Raw genomic sequence first — 13933 nt, forward strand, 5'->3', positions numbered from 1 at the left:
GATTCGAATGCAGGTCCCCAGGATGTTATCTGGGTCTCTGGATTGACAGTCCAGTGATATCATCACTCGGCCATCGCCTCCCCAGTTAGTCACCAACTCCTGTTTGAGATAGGTCAAAAGCCAGACAACAACACCAGGTTATAGTTCAACAGGTTTATTTGAAATCACAAACTTTTGGAGTGTTGCCTCTTCATCAGGTGAAATCACTTGGTGAAGGGGCAATGCTAAAAAGGCTTATGATTTCAAATAAATCTGTTGGACTATAACATGGTGCTGTCTACTTCTGACCCTGTCCACCCCAGCCCAGCATCAGCGCCTCCACCTATTGCAGTGAGTTCTGTAAGATGTGGGAACCTCCTGACATTTAAAACCAGCCTCATCACCAGGTATCCATCTCTTATCCTTTTTGAGAGTCTCGTGCCTGCACTTTCTGCCTATGCATGACCTTTGCCTGTTGTCAGATAGACTTCGCATTCTCAGAACGTTTCACATGATAGCTGCTCACAGATAAACAAGAGCATAGAGCAACACTTTATGTAACTTTAACAGGTGGGAGCCAAGTGTCAAGTGACCTGAAGTCAATATGCTCAGCTGTCACATGATAAAATGCCATGTGACTAAATTTTCAGATATACACTCAATGCCATTTAATAATCCAAGTGGAATTAGGAAATTTTATTTCTGGGTAAAGGCTAAGACCAAATGGACACGAAAAGGTAAGGTGATTTATTTTCCCAATGGAACAAAATGTTCTGCAGATTGAATCATACAAGAAAATCCTGTACCACTGTGTTGCAATCTAAACCCAGTAACAATGCTTCCTACAAGCCTTTTACTTAGCAGGTCGTGCACATCTCATACACTTACCTGTTCAGTGAATGGGTTCTGAAGCTCACAAATTCTCACCATATTGGATCCAGAATTGCCAAAGTAGAATAGTAACACCGAAATTAAATTCAGGGGTTGTCTTATGCCTCTTCTTACCAACGCACAATACATTTTGAATTGACACTTGCTGGGGACTGGCCTTCAGTTAAAACGGGTGTTTAAGACATTGCCAGCTCAAAATATACAGGGGATTCAGTGGGTGGTTATTGAGACTAACAGAGAGTGGAAACCAGGAGAGAAATCAAAAAGTAGTTTGGTTGACACATTCCTGTCTCTGATGGTTAAGAAGGCATTTAGCACGTTTGCCTCTATTGCTTAGACCTTTGAGTACAGGGGTTTGGATGCCATGTTGAGCTTGTACAGGACATTGGTGAGGTTCTTCTGGAATATTGTGTCCAGTTCTGGTCACCCTGTGAAGGAAGGATGCTATTAAACTGGAGAAGGATCAGAAAAGATTGACAAGGATGTTGCTGGGAATGGAGGGTTTGAGTTATAAAAATAGACTGGAAAGGCTGGGACTTTTTTCGCTTTTTTCACTGGAGTATAAGAAGTTGAGGGGTGACCTTATTGAGGTTTGTAAAATCATGAGTGGCGTAGATAAGGTGAATGACAAGGGTCTTTCCTGGGGGAGTTTAAAAATTAGGGATCATATTTTTAATGTGAGAGGAGAAAGTTTTAAAAAGGACAGGAGGGAAAACATTTTTACACAGAGAGTGACTCATGTGTGGGCTGAACTGCCAGAGAAAGTGATGGATGCAGGTACATTTACAATACTTTAAAGACATTTGGATAAGTTCATGAATAGGAAATGTTTGGAGGGATATGGGCCAAGCACAGGCAGGTGGGACTAATGGGAACATGGTGGGCCTGGCCAAGTTGGATGGAAAGGTCTGTTTCCATGTTGTGTGACTCTGACTCTGAAAGCTCAAAGATATTACTGATGTTGCAGTTTTACAAAAAATATTCAATTGCCTTCCAACTGTAGAGGAATTTTCAAAATGTGATCATTGCATATCCTTGACACTACAAACAGCAAGAGCTAGTAATAAACTTTTACTGAAGTAAAATCAGCTTTTTTGATGAAGCAATACCAAAAGAAAACAGTCACCCTTACTGTCTAAGTGTTAACCTGGCAACATGACTGTGTTCTCCTGAAGAATAGGTGAAAGAAGAGAAGGAAGTTTACCTTATCACAATATCAAAAGGAGTGGGGGGGGGTTACTTCTTTAAGAAGCACAATCTCTTCACTGACACAATTTGAGGAAACTAAAGGCAAACAAATATCAACATTGATGCCAGAGAACATCTTCTGCAAAAGGCATTCAAAATATCAAAGATCTGCCAAGCTTCCAGTATAGCAATGAACTGCATTCTGAGTGATTCTGCCTTGGGCACCAGACTTTCAACCCAACTAACTTGTTAGCCATTTACAAAAGGAGAGACTTTTGATGGAATGTGATCATTGTAAACCTACATTTCTTAGTTGACGCAACTATACAATGAATGTAGTAATCAGAAAAAGGTTGAGGGAAGATGTTGTTCATGGCAGTTAATACCTGAAAGGGTTAACTGACTTTACAAGATAAGGGCCACTTGTCAAGATACCAAGAACGTTGATTCTGTGCAAAGCTAACAGGTTGTTTCTGTTCAGTTGTCTCTAAGTTGTGTATGGGAATGTCTCAATAACAGAAATGTGCACTTACTTTAATTTCTAGCCTTACCATGAGCCCTCATGTATCTTCCCTGTAATGCGACTAGCCATTATGTACTATGCCATAAACCTATTCTGCTTATCAAGATTGAGCCTACCTTCTGCAAAGACTTTGTCTGGACATTCTTCCCCATTTGGTATCAGTAATTTAGCATTAGCTGAAGGATTGGTGAGCAATGAACTTATCTGAGGCATCCCAGAGAGTTTCAGTGAACACAGCCACCAATGAATGTCATACTGGTAGACCTGGTATCTGAGGTGGTGATGGCCTAGTAGTATTATCACTGGATCGGGGAGATGATGGTCTAGTGGTATTATCACTGGATCGAGAAGGTGATGGGAGTGGTATTATCACTGGATTTTTAATCCAGAGACCCAGGACCTGGGTTCGAAAGCCACAATGGCAAATGGTGGAATTATAATTCAACAAAACTCTGGAATTAAGAGCTCTATGATGACCGTGAATCAATTGTCCATTGTTGAAAAAACCCACCTGGTTCACTAATGTCCTTTAAGGAGGGAAACTGCCATCCTGACCTGGTCTAGCCTACATATGACTCCAGACCCACAGCAAATGTGGTTGACTCTTAATTGCCCTCTGAACAATTAGAGATCGGCAATAAATGCTGGCCTAGCCAGAGATGCCCTTATCCCATGAATGAATAAAGAGGAAATATAGCATGCTGGCAGGTGGTGTGGATTTTCCGACATAACAGAGCCTATCAGCAGAATGAGCAGGATAGAAACAGCCTGTGATTGGAGGAGCAAGAAAGTGGGAAAGGTTGGCCAAAGGCAGTAGTGACTCCCCTCTAGGCACGGCTGGGAAGAGACAGACCAGTTTGGAGGGAAGGCTGTGGGAAGGGTATAGGGCTGGGTGTGAGAGTCTGCCAGGCAAGACTGGAAGATCGAGAGTCTGCTGAGTGAGGTGAGAGTTGTGAGAAAGAGGAACAAGCAAGGATTCAAGACTGGCTGCAAAGAGAGTGGGCTAGGTAATCAATGGCTGCAAAGGAGGAGGGTGGAACAAATGACTGGTCATTAAGGCGTCCCTGCCTGGGCAGGGGGGAAAAGAGAAGCAAAAGTGGGTGGGATTGCAAAAGCCAGTTGTTGCAAGAGGGAGACAGGTGGAGAAGCATTTTTGGAGGCAGTCTTCAAACTTTCAATGGTTAATTCATGTGCCAGCAACTTTATGTGGTGGCTTGAGTTATTATGACCCCCATAACCGTCATTTGTTGAAAACCATTCAGCAACTGTCCAAATTGTTTTCCTCATTTTTGACAAGGGGGATTTCATCAGAATTTGAGGCAAAGTCAATTCAAAGACTTTGATCTCTGGTAATAAATTGCCGTAATTACATTAATGACCAATGCCAACTGCTAGTGCAGCCAACCATGTGTGCATGCACATCAGCTCCTCCCTTGAACTATCATTCAGTTATTTTCGATTACACTTCTGTGAGGTTCCTCAGGCTATTTCCAGCATTGAAGGTAATTTATCAAATTTGCATGGGCAACATTTTGCATTCTTAACATGTATCAGGAGGTGGCATCAAGTAACACTTTTAAGATTTTGGTCTCTTGATGTTCGTTTCAACAGTTAAACGTTTACAAGGTTAGGAAGTAAGAGCTGGTGTGATCTCATGTGTACAATTACGTGTGTGCAGATCAGTCATAGCTCCATATTTGGATTGGGACCATTCAAACCATTTCTGCAAAATAAATGATCATGATCATAGAGTCATAGAGATGTACAGCATCTTTTAGTCCAACTCATCCATGCCGACCAGATATCCTAAATTAATCGAGTCCCATTTACAGCACTTGGCCCATATCCCTCTAAACCCTTCCTATTCATATACCAGTCCAGATGCCTTTTAAATGGAGAAAATGTACCCGTCTCCACCACTTCCTCTGGCAGCTCTTTCCACACCCGCACCACCCTCTGCATGAAAACGTTGCCCCTTAATTCCCTTTTAAATCTTTCTGCTCTCACCCTAAACCTATGATGATTAGTTCTAGACTTCCCCACCCCATGGAAAATACCTCATGTATTTGCTCTACCCATACCCCTCTATAAGGTCATCCCTCAGCCTCTGGCACTCCAGGAAAAACAGTCCCAGCCTATTCAGCCTCTCCCTGTAGTTCAAATCCTCCAACACTGGCAACATCATAGTCATAGAGATGTACAGCATGGAAACAGACCCTTCAGTCCAACCCGACCATGCTGACCAGATATCCCAACCCAATCTAGTCCCACCTGCCAGCATCGGTCTATATCCCTCCAAACCCTTTCTATTCATATACCCATCCAGATGTTGCAATTGTACCAGCCTCCACCACTTCCTTTGGCAGCTCATTCCATACACCTACCACCCTCGCCTCGTAAATCTTTTCTGAAACCTCCACACATATCCTTCCTATAGGAGGGAGACCATCTGCCTTGGAATCCCTTTCTTTTTCTTCACTATTCAGGATTACTATGCGTGGGCATACATGTTTTCAAACCTCATTCTCAGCAAGCAAGATAATTGCCTCGCCTCTGGTGGGGGGAGGTGGGAGGGAAAGAAAAGATGTTAGGATATGTATATAAAATAGATCACAAAATTGACTTCCTTTAGGAAAGAAGACAAGAAATGCAGTAAGTTATACCTAACGGATTGCATAGCCTCCCCGGTATCTCATTGCAGTAAGTTCTTAATTGGCAGTCAATTGTAGAATCCCAAAAAGCCTTCAGAACTCAAATAATACTTAAATAAGTTATATCCCACTTATATTGGCACTCATCACCATTGCTTTTGGGAATCTTTTCATCTCCTTTAAAAATCAGAATTCATCAAACTCCTTATTTATGGCTCTGGACAATAGTTTTCACCAGTTGTGCGTACTTAACATGAAAATTAAATTTGCACGTTATTTTTTTCAGTTCTTTGGTAAGTTTCAGGGTTTTTTGACATTCCTCTTATTGTGACTATGGACCCATTCACTGTGTTTGCTTCCAGCAGGGAAGAATAGTTTTCTCTACAAGAGTGATACCTGCCTAAGGAAGGATCTTGACCTGAATATGTTTACTGTGATTTAATACTACACCCAGGGTGAATATGAAAAAAAAATGACTCCCTTTACCTGTTATACACTTTGCACAAAAGGTTGCTGGTCACGAATGATTCTATGATTTAAATTACAATTTTTGTTGTTTGTGAGGCTCATGATTACATGTTACCTCAGGATAACAATCAGTCAAAGTGAAATTTGAATGTCAGCCTGGTTTCTTGATGCTGATGCAAGGGCTGGGTGGGAGGCACATTAACGTTCTACTATAGCTATGCTATTTTGCATCAGAAACCTTGCACGCTGGCTGATTACCAACGTTATAACCACTGAAATGTCAATGCAAGTCATCTCTACATGTGACTTGGATGGACGGTCATGACTGATGACTAACTAGTTCCTGATTGAGCTCTGTGCTGTCACACACACTGGAGTAATATACTGGGAATCAAACCCTGGTATTCTTGGTGTCATCACAAAAATCAAAAATGTTATCCAAGTACTCAAAGTCCCCAATTTCCTTGAACACAGGCTAATAGAAAACATGGATTAGATTTCTTTAGTTAACAATAATTACTATCCATAAATAAATAGATTCTAACCATAAGTAGTCAGCTAAGAAGTGTTGACTTATTACTACTTGTAAACTCTGCTCTCTCTTAATCTATATACAGGCACAGCCACACAAAATAAGTTTGGTGTCATGGGTGGATGGAAGGAACTAAGAAAGCAGTTCAATAGCAACAGTCCATAGGGTTCATTGAAATGGTCCTTTTGCTTGAAAGGACTTGCTGTTCAGGCTAAGTCTTCAAACCCCTTTCCACCTTGACACAGAGGGAACAAGCAATGGGTTACATCAACTGCAAAGTCCCTTAGTTACTGGTTAGAGGCTACAGCTCCCTAAACCTGGTGAGATAAAATAAACCGTCTGTCTCCAGGCTTTAGTTATTTTACTGGAGAGAAGGAAACACTCTCCTCCTGATCCAGAAGTCTGAGATTATCTTCCAGTATCACTCAAACCCACAAGGTGTTCAGCCACCCTGGGCCAAGCTCTTTGTTGTTGTCAGTCTGAAACTCCTGTTAGCCACAACTTAGCACAACTCCACCAACTGATAGCCATGTTGCTGACTGAATCTCACTTGTGTCCACACTCTGGTGTTGGCCCATCTGCAAACTGTCTCCTCCACTGCTTGAACAAAGTACCAGTATAAACATGACTTACAATGACTTTCAGTAACTTGCTTTTAAAGAGTGCAGAAATTCCTTCCTTGGGAGTAGAACAGGCGGTTTCCCATTTCAGTCCAAAATCCGATATATTACAAAAGATGTGGAGTCTTCACAGTGCAGCTCTTCAAATGACATTTTAGATTAGACTTACAGTGTGGAAACAGGCCCTTCGGCCCAACAAGTCCACACCGACCCGCCGAAGCGCAACCCACCCATACCCCTACATTTACCCCTTACCTAACACTACGGGCAATTTAGCTTGGCCAATTCACCTGACCCGCACATCTTTGTGACTGTGGGAGGAAACCGGAGCACCCGGAGGAAACCCACGCAGACACGGGGAGAACGTGCAAACTCCACACAGTCAGTCGCCTGAGTCGGGAATTGAACCCGGGTCTACAGGCGCTGTGAGGCAGCAGTGCTAACCACTGTGCCACCGTGCCACCCCTATGCCACCGTGCCGCCCCTGACATTCCATGAATCTCCTGATATCTTGTACGAGACTTCCATTTCTGATCATAGCCCACTGTGCAGACTGAAGTGTGATGGAACCTGACTATCCCAAGTGCCCAAATCCCTGGACATTGATCACATGAGGCTTTTGATTGACTGTACTGGATTCTGCTTTCTGGTAGCAGCCTCCCCTTTGACTTTGGTATGTGGCAATTTGGTTGAAGTACATGCAGTGTGTTGGCTGCTGGTGCATACAGTATATGTCATATTGACGTAGCACAGTATTGGATAGCAACATGTCTAGTCCCTTGACTGAGGACTGTTGACAACCATGATAAGCAGCTTGGCTCTGTTTCTGCACTACACATGCAGCAAGGCAGAAGTATTTTAAGCCTTTAAGGTGGTGTACCAGGGGCAAAGTGCCAAATGACTAGGCAAGGGAAGCGCACAGTGAGTGAACAGTAAGTGAGCGATCAAGCAGCACTGAGATACAGCATGATCCATTCCATGAGCTGGGAGGCTATGCCATTGTACAATGTGATTTGAAGCAGCATTGCAATGAAAGGTGACAGTGAGTCTACAGTGCAACATTGAGGTGCAGAACCATTTTGAAACTAAGCGAGCCTGTGGTCCAGAAGGCAAATGGTATGTTGTCCTTCATAGCAAGAAGTTTTGAGCATGTGAGCATGGATGTCCTACTGGAATTATAGTGGACATTGGTGAGACTACAACTAGATTACTGTGTGCAGCTTTGATCGTCAAGTCTGAGGAAGGACATTTTGGCTATGGAGGGTGTGCAATGAAGGTTTACCAGGCTGATTTCTGGGTGGCATGACTGATGAATGAAGAAAGACTGAATTGGTTAGAATCATATTCACTGATGTTTAGAAGAGTAAGGAGTATTTCATAGAACCGTATAAAATTCTAAGAGTAAGTGGAAGAAGGATGTTATATTACTACCCGTGGTTTTCCAATTACCTGACATGTATGACAAGTCTGGCAAAATTCAGCTACATCCATGTGCAGGAAGGAAAAATACTTTTGTATTTTAGCTTGTGTTTTTCTCACTCTTAAATGACCCCCTAGTGGTAGTTCGTGCGCCAACAGCAACACCTCCTTTCTATAAACCACTGGCAAGATGACTTAAAGAACCTTTGCCCATTTCTCATCTGCTTGAATATGTGATGGTCTCCGTTTCTTCATTAAGACATCATTTCTAAGACAGTAGAATTTAAGGATACATTCAGATTCTTTCATTGTGTATGCCTTTTGATACAATTGCTTTAAACTTTCATCTTTCTGCTGTAACTTAGTTCCTTTATCTCAGGTAAAGATGTCTGCTGTGTCATTTATCTGCTCCTGGTTTGTGTTAATCATTTGTTCAAGCAGGGTCTCTGCTAATTCCACTTCAACCTTTTTATCTATACTGTTTGATCTCTCTGGTTTCAACTGGTGACTTTGTGATCTCGTTACCACACAGTCTGGAAAAGTCCCAGGATGTGTGTTCTGCAGTAGTTCAATTGCCTGAGTTTCCACTGGCTTTTCAACCACAGTGGGCAGCATTCCTACCTGTGGGCCAGCTATATCATTAGCGAGGACAAATTGTTTTCCTGGAGCTGATAGTTGGTCCAATACTCCTAACATGACTTCTCCACTCTTCATTGGGCACTCTAACCTCACTTTACATAACTGAGCACTTCTTGTTTCACAGTGAATTTCCGTGACTGGCACCTTTTCTGGCTATAGTCCATCAGAGGTACGTATCTCCTCGTCTTTCAACATTAAAGATTGAGAGGATCCTGTAACTCTTAATATTGTTACCATACAGTTTACTTTTGCAGGTATATGGTTTAAGAAGATCTGGCACTTTCTCCTTAACCAACCTCTGACCAGGCTGTCCATTAGGGTGCAGCTTTCTAGCAGCTTTCCGTTACCAGTCCACAAAAGGATTTGAGCTATAGGGAGAGGTTGAATTGGCTGGGCTGTTTTCTCTGGAGCATCAGAGGCTGAGGGGTGACCTTATAGAGGTTTATAATATCATGAGGGGTATGGATGGAATAAATAGGCAAAGTTTTTTTTTCCCCTGAGGTGGGGGAGTCAAGAACTAGAGGGCATAATTTAGGGTGAGAGGGGAAAGATATAAAAGAGACCTGAGGGGCAACCTTTTCACTCAGAGGGTGGTACATGTATGGAATGAGTTGCTGTGGCAATGGTGGAGGCTAGTACAATTGCAACATTTAAAAGGCATTTAGATGGGTATATGACTAGGAAGGGTTTGGAGGGATGTGGGCTGGGTGCTGGCAGGTCGAACTAGATTGGGTTGGGATATCTGGTCTGCTTGGACGAGTTGGACTGAAGGGAGTGTTTCTGTGCTGCACATCTTTATGACTATACGACTCTAATTCACTGATTTGTCCTGTTTCCTACATCTGGCTTCCCAGTGCTTTTCCTAACTCATCAACACTGTGATTTCATGTGGCCTACTTTCATGCAGTAAAAACACCAGAGCTTTTTAACTTCCCTGTCCTCTTCAAGGGTTGACCTTATGATTTTCACCGAAATTTCCATGCCAGGATTTCCCTTTCCACGCCAGGATTTCTCTTTTCCCAATTTTTGTCCCTCACGGATTGAAATTGATTTTGGAAGCCAAACTTTGATTTATGGACTAAGTCTTAACCATCAGCCATTTCAGCTGCTAATCTTGCCATTTAACTCTGCTCTTCCACATGAGTTCTCACTACTTAAGAAAGTGAATTTTTGAACTGCTCCAAAATAATTGTCTCTCTAAGAGGATCATAGGATTGCTGTCTTTTCAATGCCCTTATCCACCTATCAAAATTACTTTGATTCTTTCAAACTCAGTGTAGGTTTGACCAGGGTCCATCCATAGATTCCTGAAACATTGTCTGCAGGCTTCCGGCACAAGCTCATATTCACCTAAGCTGGCTTTCTTCACCCCCTCATACGCCCCAGCTACCTCCTCTGATAAAGATGCGAATACTTTAGTAGCTCTGCCTACATGTTTTGTTTTGATCAACAAACCCACATGCTTACTGGCCACTGCAGTTGTTTAGCACCTTTTCAAATGAGATGAAAAGGGCTCCCACATCCTTCTCATCAAATTTAGGTACTGCTTGAATATATTTATCAGTTTCACACCAGGCCTTTGGCTACCATGGGTTTGCTCATTTTCACTCTGTCTCACTAAGCTTACCTTCAGCTTTCATTTCCATTTTTTTAAGCTGACTTTTTTGTCTAAGTGTCAGTTTTGGAAGCTTAAACTCCCTCTCTTTCTTCCTTTGCTCTCTCTCCTTTTCTCTTTCTATCTTTCTCTCTCTCTCTTTCCTCTGCTTTTAATGATCATTCAAACCATGTCATTTCAGTTGCCCTTTCCTTGTCTCTTGCCTCTAACTCAAGCTGCTTCATTTTCGATTGAATTTTAGCCACATCTAAAGATTCGGATAGCGTTTCCAGCAAATGTAAATGCTGAGCTATTGCTGTAATTATTTCTCCATTTCTCACAGAAGAAGACAGCTCCAACTCTAGCTTGTCTGCTAATTCCAGCAGCTTGGCCTCAAACACATTTTGTAAAACCCCCCAAGTCACTTCTCCCATGCCCAGAAAACTCTTGGTGATTGAAGGAGCCATTGCTATTCCAAGCCCTGTTTAAACCAACTGAATTCAACACCCCAAACAAAGGACACTAACATCTACCATTTGATGCCTTCAAGTCCAACAGCTCTAATTCCAATTTGGAATAATAGAACAAAGCCCTCAATCTGTTATGGACCAGGCCAGACCCCTCTAAATATTTCAAGAAAGTAGCCCAGACCCAAACTTTGGTAGTTTTTATTAGCAGGTGTAAATCAGATATTCCAGGAGTGATGCAGCTGGTCAAACCACGCAGTTTTAAATAAAACATAATTTGTTTACAAGATTACTGAATGAAACACAAACAAAAGAAATTTAGATCAACTTAACCTATCCGAAAACCTGACAGATTATCTTAATGATGCTGTTCCAAATACTTACAATAATTCACATTATCAGTGCTTGGCATGAAAGGTGAAATCACAGGGTCTTGCAGGAGAGAGGGAGAGAGATGACACAGAGATTCAGCATGGAATACCTTCTTCCATGTAGCTGTTTCTCAGACCAGCATCCTCAGAACTGACTGACTGCTTTCAGTGAACAGCAAGACTGTCAAAACCAAACCAAACCAAACCAGACAAAAGCTGAGCTGGAAGAACTGGCCACTCCACTTTCATTGTACAAGTGTTTTTTTTACAAAATTTGAAACCCTTTAGCCTGTGACAGTATCTGTTAGCTGTAATCAAATTGGTCCTAATACTCTTCAAACCTCAACCTCTCTGTAATTCTGCATTTATGACCCCAAAGAAAAAAAAACCAAGGACAACATAACCTTGATAAAAGTGCAGCATCATCACAATCCAGAGAGTTTACATCTAGTGTGTAGTGTGAGCAATTGTAGATCCCACATGGACTCCTACAGATGGCACGGTTTCACAGTGGTTAGCACTGCTGCCTCACAGCACCAGAGACCTAGGTTCGATTCCTGCCTCAGGTGACTGACTGTGTGGATTTTGCATGTTCTCCCCGTGTCTGCGTGGGTTTGCTCTGGTTTCCTCCCACGGTCTAAAGATGTGCAGGTCAGGTGAATTGGCCATGCTAAATTGCCCGTAGTGTTAGGTAAGGGGTAAATGTAGGGGCATGGGTGGGTTGCGCTTCGGCGGGTCGGTGTGGACTTGTTGGGCTGAAGGGCCTGTTTCCACACTGTAATGTCATCTCATCTAAACCTCCACAAGTCACAGACTGCCATCCTGAAACTGACCCTTTTATTCCTACTGTCTGCCTTCTACCAGTCAGTCAATTCTCAATTCATGCCAGTATCTTGGCGCCAACACCATAGGCTCTTATTTTGCAGCTTCCTGTGTGGTGCCTCTTCAAAGGCCTTCTGGAAATCTCAATAGATAATGTCCACTGATTTTCCTTTGTCAAACTTGCTTGTGACCTCCTCAAAGAACTCTAACAGAATTGTCCGGCATGATCTTCCCTTTACAAAACTGTGCTGTCTCAGCCGTGTATTACCATACACTTCCAAGTATTCCGCAGTCTCATCCTTGATAATGGACACTAACTGGGGCTCACAATTTAGGAAATGTGATAAACCATTTGAGGAAAAACGTCTTTACTCAGAGAGTGGTGGGTCTGTAGAATTGTCTGTCCCAGATAGCAGTTGAGGCCCAAATAATGAATGTTTTCAAGAAGGAGTTACGTATATATCCAGGTGTAAAGGGATCAAACAATATGGGGAGAAAATGGAATCAGGGCTCGGATTTAAATGATCAGCCTTGAATATCGGCACAGACTCAAAGAGCCAAATAGCCTACTCCTGCTCCTCTTTTCTATGTTTCACTGTACTATAAGTAGATTGGAGATATGCCATAAAAATGCAGTGAGTGTGGTGCATGCTAGATGTCAAGGTCCCTGGGAGATGTGAGGTGCATTTGGCTGTTGCCATGGCATGTGCCCTGAAATTTTCAAGATGGAAGTCTGAGAAGGAAGTGACAAGCTGGATCATCAGGGAACTGCTCTGATTTTGATGTTGGGAATTTTCAATGTCTGGTATCTGACTGGTGGGTGGGAGAACAAGAAACTACATATTATCGAGGCAAAATGAACTAATATTGTGAGAATAATGCCTGCTAATACATGCAAATACACCCCTCATAGTTTTCTGGTGAGAATCTCATCTCAATGATCAAAACCTGGTTGGAAAATGGGATATCTCACTCTCAGAATCATAGAATCCTGACAGTGTGGAAGCAGGCCATTTGGCCCATTTGATTCCACACCAACCTTCTGAACAGCCTCCCACCCATTCCTTTAACCCTGCATTTCCCATGACTAATCCATCTAGCCTGAACATCGCTGAATAGTACGGGCAATTTACCCTGGCCGATCCACCTAACCCACAAATCTTTGGACTGTGGGAGGAAACCAGGGCACTCGGAGGAAACCCATGTAAACACAGGGAGAATGTGCAAACTCCTCGCAAGCAGTCACCTGAGGGTGAAATTGAAACCGGGACCCTGGCGCTGTGAGGCAGCAGTGCAAATCTTTGAGCCAGCTTGCCACTCCATCTTGACGTCAAGATGACTTCTTGCTGGACACTGCATATGATTTTCCCAAATTACCCACTATGCCCAACATTGTTCAGGGGCTAGGGAACATTCCATTGAGTGTATTGTTTTGTTCTGATTATTTTCTCTCTATTGTTAACCATTAAGTGCAGAAAATGGAACTCTGTAAAAAATCACCATAAGTCTGCCCTTTGTTGAGGCATTAATCATCTCCAACTGAATATTATGGCTTACTTTCTGGGAGTTGATTTGCGTTCATAAATAAAACACAGGAAGTAATAACACAATTTTGTTTAATATTCTGGTTACCTTTTAAGGATATGCAAAGACTTCAGCCGAGAAGGAAACACTTCCAAAGAGCTTGCAGTGAAGAGGGAGGTAATAAGTTGAAGATGTGATTTCTCCTGCTTCTAAATCATTGGAGTGAGTTCCTGTTCAGTAAGTAA

This window comes from Hemiscyllium ocellatum, chromosome 36, assembly GCF_020745735.1.
Source record: "Hemiscyllium ocellatum isolate sHemOce1 chromosome 36, sHemOce1.pat.X.cur, whole genome shotgun sequence".
In the NCBI taxonomy this organism is placed as follows: domain Eukaryota; kingdom Metazoa; phylum Chordata; class Chondrichthyes; order Orectolobiformes; family Hemiscylliidae; genus Hemiscyllium; species Hemiscyllium ocellatum.